This window comes from Adiantum capillus-veneris, unplaced genomic scaffold (genome assembly GCF_014529385.1).
Source record: "Adiantum capillus-veneris isolate H3 unplaced genomic scaffold, ASM1452938v2 Hic_scaffold_321, whole genome shotgun sequence".
NCBI lineage: Eukaryota > Viridiplantae > Streptophyta > Polypodiopsida > Polypodiales > Pteridaceae > Adiantum > Adiantum capillus-veneris.
In genome coordinates this window covers 26,395-37,762 of record NW_028221434.1, presented here as the reverse complement: position 1 = coordinate 37,762, position 11,368 = coordinate 26,395, and the positions used below count along the sequence as shown (strand labels likewise).

The window sequence follows — 11,368 nt, the reverse complement described above, 5'->3', positions numbered from 1 at the left end:
ATTCAAGGAGAAAGAGTGTCTATTGAGACTAAATCTACTAGCTCGCAAACATCAGGGCATCAACCAATGACCCTAAAGCCTATTGCTAAGGAGAAAAAGATATTTGAGATGACTTTAGCAGATCTCACCAAGGCCATTCAAGAGAGTCTTAGAGACAATTGTGCTCTGCAAAACAATCATATGTATCCAACAAGGGAGAAACAATGGTGCTCAGTATGCTATGGTCCATATAGTACCAGTGAATGCCCTACTTTTAGAGTAAAATTCAATGGGAATTGCAATGCCTATGGGAGGTATGGTCATCAAGCTAAGGATTGCATAGTATTTAAGCGCGCGATGGCCAATAGACCAACCTTAGCATGGACGGACACACCTCGAGTGCCTGCATTGTTGCCGGTCCCACCTCTTGAACAAACGTCACAACACATGGTCTCTAGGGACCAAAATGCTATTCAAACAACACCCTTACCATCTCTAGTGCTAGGACCACAACCACCACATTTGAAAATCACTTATGTGAATCAGTGGATTGTGAGTCATCTATTGCTTGTTTGGAAGGCTGTGAGGAAGATATAGACCCTAATATTGCCTATGGTATTGATGTGCTTGAAGAAATTCCACAATACTACATGAAGGACTATTGGGGAAGAGTCAAACATGTCTATCAAGTAGCTTCTCTTGCTGCAAGAGGCCAAAATATCAATTACACTACCAAGAGACCAACATAGGGAATGGTGACGACCCCGTGTATATGAACGACGTTGAAGAGGATTCTGATTCAGGTGAAACCATGGAGACCAAAACGACCACTAAGAAAGAAACCAACAACGAAAATCGTCATGAGCCACAATGGCCAGGATCCAAGAAGAACATAGGAACTTATCCAAACCCTGTAGAGGAGATAAAGCGAGTCAAGCAATTAAGGAGTTTGGTAGAAGATACCCAAAGGGATCTAGAACTAGTACCTAGGCAGATCCAGATTACAAACACATTATTTCCTACATGCAACATCAACCTCACCAAGTCCATAAAACCCTTAGCCATACCTAGTGTCATCCAAGAAGAAAGTGACTTAAAGTTATGGGAAAGTGGGCGTACTCACTTCTTGTTGGAAAGAATGTTTACAAAGGGACTACCTGACGCCAGCAAAGAAATGGAGATCCCATCTTCCCACGTCAAGGGATTGAAGCTCAAAAGATACCGTTAAACATTGCCAAACTAATGGATTTCATGGCTTCAAAAGTTAGAACCACCATCATGTCCAAACTATATGGAGACCCTAAGCTATTATTAGCTCTTCGAGATTTCCTCAATGGAGAACTGAAGGTCGGGCTACCATAATTTGCACAGATGGATGGAGCTAGGGAGATGCCAATAGAGGAGGAGCACTTAGATCCACAACCCAACCTAGATGAGAACCCTGTTGTAGAAAGACCAGTTAACAAGTTGGGACAATACTTTGAGCGCGATGAATCTAATGTGACCATACCAATCACTACCAAGGGATTAACTATAAAGGGAATCCTTGATGGTGGCACTGGGGTTAGCATTGTGACTAAAACTTGCTAGGAAACTATGGGAAGACCTCACCTTGGGACCACAACCATAGTAGTAAAGATGGCAATGGGTCTATTGTTAAACCTATTGGGATGCTAGAAGATCTCAAGATCAAGGTCATTGGACATAAAATAAAAAATACGTTCATTGTTATGGATTTCTCCAAGCACACTATGGCATCTGAGATGATCTGAGGACTTCCTTTCATGAGAGAAGCAAAAATGGTGCATGACTGGTCTAAAAGCCATGTCTACTTGCAACTCCAAGATTCTGTCATTCGAGTGGATCTTGTAATTCGTCGAGCACATCCTCTAGGAAACAAGTTTATAATTGATCATAGATCTGACACCACATTTCATTCGGCCCCATTGCAGTATTGTTATACATGTAAAGTGGACATTGATGTTGGGGAAGATTCTCCTTATATGGATGTACTACCTAGGATGACCGAGTTGGACAATGTTGATTGGGTCCACTTAGCAGCAATCATAGACACTTGGAGAAACAGGGGGACGACCTGGGTAACACTTGAGGGGGATGAAATTCCACCACTTGTACCCTTAAATATGCTAGAAGTGATGCATATAACTTTTGATGACCTACAAGATGAAGGTTTGACTAGCATTGAAACCAGTAGCGTCTCACAAGACTATAGGCCACACAATTTGGAGTCAGAATCATCAATTTAAATTGACTCTGAGGATGAAGAATCTGAGTTAAATCTTAGTGCAAATGTGGGGACAAACCATTTAGTGCCTAGTGGTACCCTAGATGACAATCTATCCAAGGGAGAAGAAGACACAAGTAGCGATCCTCTAGTGACTCTTCACTAGAGATCGACCGTAATAAAAAATTAGACAAGAAGAGTAAGAGATATAAGAGGTGATGATATCAAGAAAATATGCGTGCTGGAATAAATGAAAAGAAATCTATTGTAGAATGGCTTAATTATATAGGGGCATGTGATGCTCATAGGAAGTTGGGTAGATAAATGGGGTGAATACCTTCAAAGCGTTATGTGGTGTAGTCCACAACCCATTGACATCGCACAACTAGAGGCTACAGAGAAGCCAAAGTTGAGTTGTACCATAAGAAGACAATAAAATTGAGAGTTAGCTCAACAACAAAAGAAATTGGAAGTGAAATGACAGTCCACAGAACAACAGGACCCCACAGACTTACACCCTGCACCTGAACATTTCAAATCCTACACCACAGAGGATTTATGATTTCAAATCCTACATTTCAAAAAACCTATCGATGAAAGCAATGGAGTTTATGACGGTCCAGTGATAGTTAAGAAAAAAGAGTTAGCAGACCCAGGAGAAGAGTCCAAATCTGTTTTCATTGCCCAAGATCTGACATATACTGAGGAGTGTGTACTTGAAGAACTTCTCAAGGAATTTAGGGATATATTTTCTTGGAAATATCATGATATGAAAGGTGTTCCACCTTACGTGTTGCAATACACAATCCACATGAATAGCATGGCTAAACTAGTTCAGCAACAACGACCCTACCCAATGAATCCTAAATATGCAAAGATCGTTTAAGTAGAGATTGAAAAGCTTGTGAAATGCGGATTCATATACCCTATTGAGCACTCAGAATGGGTGTCTCCAATAGTGATTGTGCCAAAAAAGAATAGAAAACTCAAAGTGTGCGTGGATCTCATGAAGGTCAATGCCGCCACTAGGAGGGACCATTACCCCTTGCCCTATTTAGAACATGTGCTTGAAAGAGTTGCAAGGAAGGAAGCTTATAGCTTTTTAGATGTGTACTCTGGCTACAATCAAATCACCATTGCACTAGAGGACCAAGCTAAAACAACCTTTATAACCAAATGTGGAGTGTGCATTTTGTGTTATGGATTTTGGATTAACCAATGGCCTTGCTACCTTTCAAAGATTAATAAACACTACTTTTAGAGATTATTTGAGGGAGTTTTGCAAAGCTTTCTTAGATCACCTTTGTATTTATTCCTCTTGGAAAGAACATCTATCATGCTTATGAAAAGTGTTGAGAAGTGCAGATTGTATTGCATCTCCTTGAACCCTTTCAATTGCCAATTTTGGGTTAAACATGGAGTCATTTTAGGGCATATAGTGTCCAAAAATGGGATTTCCATAGATGAGAGTAAAATTAAAGCCATTACTAAAATGCTACCACCTACAAACTATAAAGGAGTTCAAAGGTTCATGGGCCATGTTGATTATTACCGGTGGTTTATTTTAAACTTTGCAGAGATAGCGCGTCCATTGTACAAACTACTTATTGAGTTTCATTGGGTTGCAGAGTGTGACCGTGCTTATGAGTCATTGAAAAAGACCTTGACTAGCGTTCCTATTCTACGAGTGCCCGATCGGAGTGTAATTTTCCATATGCATATTGATGCATCAAACTTTGCTATTGGGTGCGTTCTAGCTCAACCAAGAGAACATAAACTGGACTACCCCATTAGCTTTGCAAGTTGTCAATTGAATGATGCCGGGAGAAACTTTACCACTACAGAGTGAGAAGGTTTAGCTATGAGTTATGCAGTAAAGAAATTTCTCTACTACCTTCTTGCCAAAAAGTTTATTCCCTATGTGGATCATCAAGCCTTGTTGTATCTAGTAAATAAACCTTGTTCCGCGGGAAGAATTCAATGATGGTTGTTAATTCTCCTTGAGTTTTATTTTACCGTTGTGGTGAGACCTGGTAAAAGACATGTCATGGTGGATCATTTGTCTTGCATACCCAATGGTGAAGCCCCTACTGGACTCAATGATGAATTGCCTGCTACTTCTCTATTCGTAGTCACGACCATACCTAAATGGAGTGAGAAGATTGTGAACTTTTTAGTCAATAATTTTCCACCCAAAGAGCTTCATAAGGTAATAGCTCAAAAACTGTTAAAATAGTGTGAATCTTATTCTCTCATCGCAAATCTCTATAGGCTAGGGAAGGATGATATTCTTAGATGTTGTGCCCATGAGGATGAGTATTTATACATACTCGAAGAAGCCCACATGGGTATAGCCGGAGGACATTTCTCATGGAAACTAACTTCTAGAAAGGTGTTGCAATCAGGCTATTGGTGGCCTACTTTATTCAAGTATGCATCACTTTTTACAAAAGGATGTGATGAATGCCAATGTTACAAGATCACACAACAAAAGGATAAGATGCTCTTACATAATGTTAAGGTGACTCAACCATTTGATAAATGGGGTTTAGACTTTGTAGACCCAATTAGTCCAGCAGCTCTTAGCACTCAATCTCGATATATTATCATTGCCACTGACTATATAACAAAGTTGGCGGAAGCCAGGGCGACACGTAAGGCAAAATTGTCCACCTCATCTTGGGCTCCCACGTGGGATTTAAGGATTGTCTTACACATTAAAATCAAACACATTCTCAATAGAGTCAAAGTAATCTAACTTCAAAGTGGTGGTATGACCTGCATAATAAAGACATTGCGTATGTGTGATACATAGACCCAAGGTATGCTAGACGTGTCTTGGCAAGAAACTATAGCTCAAGATAACACACCCGGTCAAGCCATATGACCATGTGGGAAATTGAGACTATAAAATTTGTAGCTACATAGAAAGAAAGCTTTTGGATAACTAGAAGAACTGAAGTGTCCTATATTAACCTAATGTGACCCTTCACTTTGAAAGGTAAAAGAACTGAAGGTAAAAATCTATAGCTCAAGATGGTACACCCGATCATGCCATATGACCATGTGACAAATTGAGACTATATTTGTAATTATATACAAATAAAGCCACTATGTATGTGTGACACACAGACCCAAGGTATGCTAGAAGTGTCTTGGCAAGAAACTATAGCTCAAGATAACACACTCTGTCAAGCCATATGACCATGTGGAAAATTGAGACTATAAAATTTGTAACTACATAGAAAAGAAAGCTTTATGGATAGCTAGAAGAACTAAAGGTAAAAATCGATAGTCAATACTCACAAATCCGAGTTTAAAGCGAATAATCCCCGTTTGCAAGCATATTCCAAGTGTTGTGATAATCAATACTCACATATCCAAGTTTAAAGCCAATATTCCCTGTTTGCAAATCCTCCTCCTAAAGGGCTCCTAAATGAAGGGACTGTTAACAAACTAGAATATCTTTTCTGCTTAAGCCAGCTGGTCTTGCTATTCTTAACCTTAACACTATGGCCCATAAGGGCTTTATCCTTGGTGGCAACCCCAAGGGTCAAGACAGTCTTGGCTTTTCGTTGTTGCTTATGGTCTCAGGGTGGCTCCCTTTGCCAGCCAATGTATGGTCTAGGGTTGGATGCCATGGCTCGGTTGGAGCATGCATGGCTTTCATTACAACTTTCATTACATCTTTTTGTTGTTGCTTATGGTCTCATGGTGGATCCATTTGCTACCCAATGTATGGTCTAGGGTAGAATTCCAGCCAACCTCTGCATTGAAACCCCACACTTTGACTCCTTGAGCTAGAATTTCCTCAAGAAACTCCTCATACTAAATGTTGGCCTGGAAAAAAACACCATAAATACTAGAGGGACACATCTGGAACATGATCCACATCTCTAACTCGATAAAAACCCCATACAATGAATTTAGCAATGGATAGGGATGTTAGCAATATTAGCATGTGCATAGTTTTTTTCATACTCATATGGTAAATTCATCACACTTTCATACTCAAACATTATTTGGTGTACAATATGTGTAAGATATGATCAAACATATTTACCATGCTTTTTGTCTATGAAAAATTGAAATTTAGACTCAACAATAGCCAAAGAGGAGCGCAAGTTTCTCAAGGGAGTGGCCGGCCAATTTCAAGCTGCAAATAATACTTAAAGGTCACAAGAAGCATGTTATTTTGTTCCCCATCAGGTACAATCCATATTAGCTAAACAAGAGCTCAAATCAGATTGTACAGAATAATTTAGACTCTTTAAGTCCTTGGTTGGCCTCAGCAAGTTGGACACATTACTCTGACCTTACCGCATAGTCAACCTCAAGTATGGTGTTAGGTGCAGCGAAATGAATGTTGTATTTCTCAAGATGGGTGATCCATATGTGCTCAAGGTTCCTTTTAGTTCTTATGGAAGGGAGAGCCTTCCGTTCTTAAGGGAGAGTGCTATGATCACAAACAAAGTGAGTGGACACTATGCGTGCAAGTGTACGAGACTGGGAGAAAGAGAGAAGAGAGATACGACACCCGAGAGGTTAAAAAACCCTCCTCCGAAGGCCCCACTCTTGTCGGAGAGAGGGGTCTACTTATTGATTGCACAAGTGATACAATGAAGATGCAATGGACTGTTACAACTTGGGACTATGTCGGTGACGACGACGGGGACGACGACGATGACTTAGAGGCTGAAATCTGGGAGAACTTTGGGGCTGATTTGTGCGGCTGAAAACGCAGGTTTGGCTGCGTTTTTTGGGCTGAAAATCACTACTGTAATTGCCCTTGAAAAATGCTGATTTGTTCCTACGATTGAAAGCTGAAAACGCTGACTATAAAGGGCTGAAAACGATGTTTCCTGCAGGCTTATGGCTACGTTTTCTTATGCTGAAAAATGCTAGGCAAAACGCTGGAATCTGATGTGCTAGGGTTTCGTTTTTACTCTGCTGAGATCGTTGAATAGGTTGTTTTGATTTGTACTCAAAAATGCTGACTATTGCAATGCCTGAAGGCTAAAACCGCTAGAGCATTGCAACTTCTATGGCGATCTTGGAAACGCTAGGCTGAGTGAAGTCGCCGGTCCTGAGTCTGTTGAAAACGCCACGCTGAGTGGAGGTCTTAGCGATGTGAAGAAAACGCTATGGTGAAGGGGATGCTGGCGGGAAGGTACTTGATGGGTTCTTGCTGAGAGAGAGGGAGTACCTGCTGCTTGTGGCCTGTTGTGCTCCTTGCTCATCTGCCAAAGATTGCTAGCTTTGGGTTGCTTATATATTAACTTACCCAATTTTCCCTACTCAGTTTCCAACAAAAGTCACTTAATAAAGAAGTGAAAAATGTCAAAAATAGGGAAATTAGACTAAGGTCACTGGAAAAATCCCCAAACTGACTCTGATGGAATCTGTTGTACATGAATATGCTTATGTTGTGTGCAACCAAAGGATATGCATCTATACTAAGTGACTGGGCATGCATAGTCTACGAATAGACTCACAAAAGTGCCAGATCACTTCTAAGCTAGACTGACTGGACTTGATGGAAACCCTGTTATGGTGTAGCTTGTCCACGGACACATAGGGTTGGATGTGTCACGTGACATATGGTATCCGACATATAGAATTTCTTGGGGATCTAAATCATACTATATTTCAAAGTCTGATAACCATATGCATCCCCCATATGGTTGCCATTAAAGTGTAGTGATTGTCTCATCTAAGGGCTATGGAGGGCCTGAGAAACTAGGAAAATGTAGTGAATATCGTACATGAGAAAAAAAGGTAGGGAATGGGGCAGAGAGAGCATACTTGAGAGCCTAGCATGACAGCGTCTTTGTCCAGAAACAGATGACTAATAAGCTTGAAGCTTCCCGTCAGCCATCATCTAGCAGGAACATAGAGCTGGGCACCCCCCTTATCCTCAAAAGAATTGAGGTAAAAGATGGCATTTGTAAACGCATGAGTATTAATAGTAACTCCATCACCAACTGCATCGAATTCGATGATGGTGACGCTATGAGGCCTTGCATTTCCACCCAACTTACTAATGCACACATCAGTAGTTATGTCACTACAAATTCTTGGAAAGATTGTTGTGACCTCGGATATGTGCAGGCGAGCAAAGGAACTAGTGGTGGCCCCAAAGAGAAGTAAAATATAGGCAAGGGAAACCCTACTAACACCCTACAGTGCAGCATTTCGAAGCTTGAGTCTCATGAGGCAACGCCTCTAGGTAAAAGACATCCAGAGAATTAAATGAAAATTCTCTGGCATATCTTCAGACATCAAACCATCACAGGTGACATGCATCATTCCCGAGGTCTGTATAACTAACTGCAATTATGTAGACGGTATAACACCAGAGTCTATGTTGAATTGTATGATAGATGACATGACCTTCACAAATAGGAGTCACCATAAGCTTGCCTTAGAGCCTCTTAATATTTTAGACTGAATGTTTTAACAATCATTTCTTGACACCTCCACCATCAGTCTGTTATTTCTCTTTGGTTGCATAACAACATAAACTTCATCTTGAGCTAGACAATTGTATGTTTAGCCAGATATATAGGAGCTGCATGCATCAAGGGTGGAAGAATCATTTGGCCCAAAACAGTAGTATTTGCAACTCAAAGATTTCATTAAAAGGTGTACACTAAAACCACTATTAGGCTGTTTGGGAGGTGCGCCTCCTTTTCAAAGTAAGAAAACCATCCTAAATACTTTCAAGTTCAACCATCTGAATTTTGAAGCTAATTGATTAATTTTATACACCCTAACAAGTTCAAAATGAGACACAACTATGCACCACAGTACATCGTTCCAAAACTAACAGGTGAAAGGCATTTCTCTAGGAACACAAACATTCAAGAAGACTAATGCATTTAAGGCCCGTTTAAGGTAGCTTTGGTTTAAGGAGATTACAAAGCATGTACATGTACAGAGTAAACAGAGGCCAAAAGCAGTCACCTGCAGATATGAGACTATTACTGAACCTTGCTCAGAAGATGTATCTGCAAGAATATCCTCCATGGCTCGAACCATGATTCCACAGTCGGCAGCATCTTCCTCCCCAAGCTTGCCAAGGGTGAAAGTTTTACCTGTGCCTGTTTGACCATATGCCATGATAGTGCCATTATACCCCTCTAGCACACTTTGCAGGCAAAAAGAAGAGGGATGCCAAGTATATACAATCAGATAGAGTTTTAAACATAACATACAAAATATCTTGCAAAATAGGCCACTATCACAAGCCAAACCAACATCTAAGCAAATATCTTTAGACACGAAGAACAAGCACCCAAAGACTCTATTTCCCTATCTATAACACTATCTACTTGAATAAAATGGGTTGAAAATGGTAGGGGGCAATGAAGGACCTCAACCACAGGCTTTGCCACTACTTCATAGACTCGTTTCTGAGAAGCAATTTCATTCAGAATCTCATCAAACTGGAACGTCTCACAGTCCCAATTATTCCTCCTCAGCTTCAGTTGCTTCAGCTGTGAAAAGTTCAAAAGACAGATCGATTAAAACAAGGCATTGGCACAATATAGAACCTGTCTTGAGCTAATGCCGGTAAAGTTTCCCATGAAGCAACGAGGTAGGGAATGAGAAGAAGACCTCTGGAATCAACTCCACATAATCAGCAAAATCAGCATCATTTTTTAGCTGCTCAAAGTTCCTCGGCCTAAGTCGCACAGCAACTCTTACTCTTCCTGACACTGAACGTAGACTTGCATGAGTTTAAGATTTAAGAGATGGAAAGGAGGCCCCAAAAGGACATGAAAAAGAAAGCTTTGAAGAGGACTGTACTACATAAAAATGCAGATTGAACCTAATCAAATCTCATTACTGTACTTTCCTTCTTTCTTTTGCCTCGATGATAATGCAAGTTCTATCATGCAGAATGCACAGTTCGATGATAAAGTAAGTAACAACCTCCATTGTCAACTTTTCCATTCCGACTTGCTCGACCACTTAATAATTTTTCAAAAAATCGCAGACATGCTGACTGTGGAAAAAAATTTTAATACCTTCACTTCAGGTCGGAGGCCCGTCGGAGGCTCTGAGGGAGGGGAGAGATGCCGCTTTGCAGGGTGCTACTGTCGCTGAGAGGGCGCAACAGTACCGCACGCAGACACCAAGCACATGTGGGAGTTTGTAGAGAGCTTCGACAGGGGACGAGAGAGGCCCAACACCTCGTCTGCAAAGGGTCTACGACTCACGGGGGAGCTGATGCCCAAATTCAATGAAGAGAAGATAGTGCTCGTAAAAAAACCTAGGTTTATTGTAGTCCCACAATTTTCAAATTTACCACTAAATTTTATATTTGAAGTTGAGAAAACCCAAAGCCCTATCTGCAAGCATCTCTCCCTCTCTCTCACACCATTTTTCTCTTGAATAAAAGGTCTTGAGTTCAACTCTCCTCGTCAAATAGATCTTTGAGATCTCTAGGGATAGTTTCCTACGACGTTAAAATACTCTTCTTCTTCTTCTTCTTCTTCTTCTTCTTCTTCTTCTTCTTCTTCTCTCTCTCTCTCTCTCCTCTCTCTCTCTCTCTCTCTCTCTCTCTCTCTCTCTCTCTCTCTCTCTCTCTTTGATTGAGACTCAACAATCAATGATATATTGAATATTTCCCTTATATTTAAGGCTTAATTTGTCACACATACAGAGTTAATTTGGTGGATTGGATAAAGCAAGGGGTAGGTCATGTATAAAGGGAATTTAAGGGCAATTCATGTGCATAAATTAGGAAAGAAGTAAATTGTGTGGAAGCAACAAATTCTGTACAAGGCATAGCAGGGAAAGACTTAGAGGAGTGGGCTAATGCTTGTGTAAATAAGAGAGCAAGGAGAGATTAAAGGACATTCGGTTTTCCTCATGCTCTCTTGGCAAAAGGGCTCAAAGTTTCTTACTTTCGCTCTCGACTAACAGATGGTAGCATAAGAGCGCTTTCACTCATCACAATTAAGCAAAAGTTAACTACATATTATCTTTGGTTGTAATTAAACATTGCATTCTAATTTGGTGTAGAAACCTTCAAATTTTGTCAATTTACCTCTGTTGTTTCACATATGCAGGTTTGCCAAGTTTTTGGAAAAAAGTTTATTTTGAGCACTGCACGACACAATGCTAGGATTCTGC

At 40.5% G+C, this 11,368-nt stretch overlaps 1 pseudogene; it reads right to left on the bottom strand.

Annotated features, from left to right (window-relative positions):
* Window positions 1-7,963: 7,963 nt before the first annotated feature.
* On the bottom strand, window positions 7,964-10,125 carry LOC147417221 (uncharacterized; annotated as a pseudogene).
* Window positions 10,126-11,368: the final 1,243 nt, after the last annotated feature.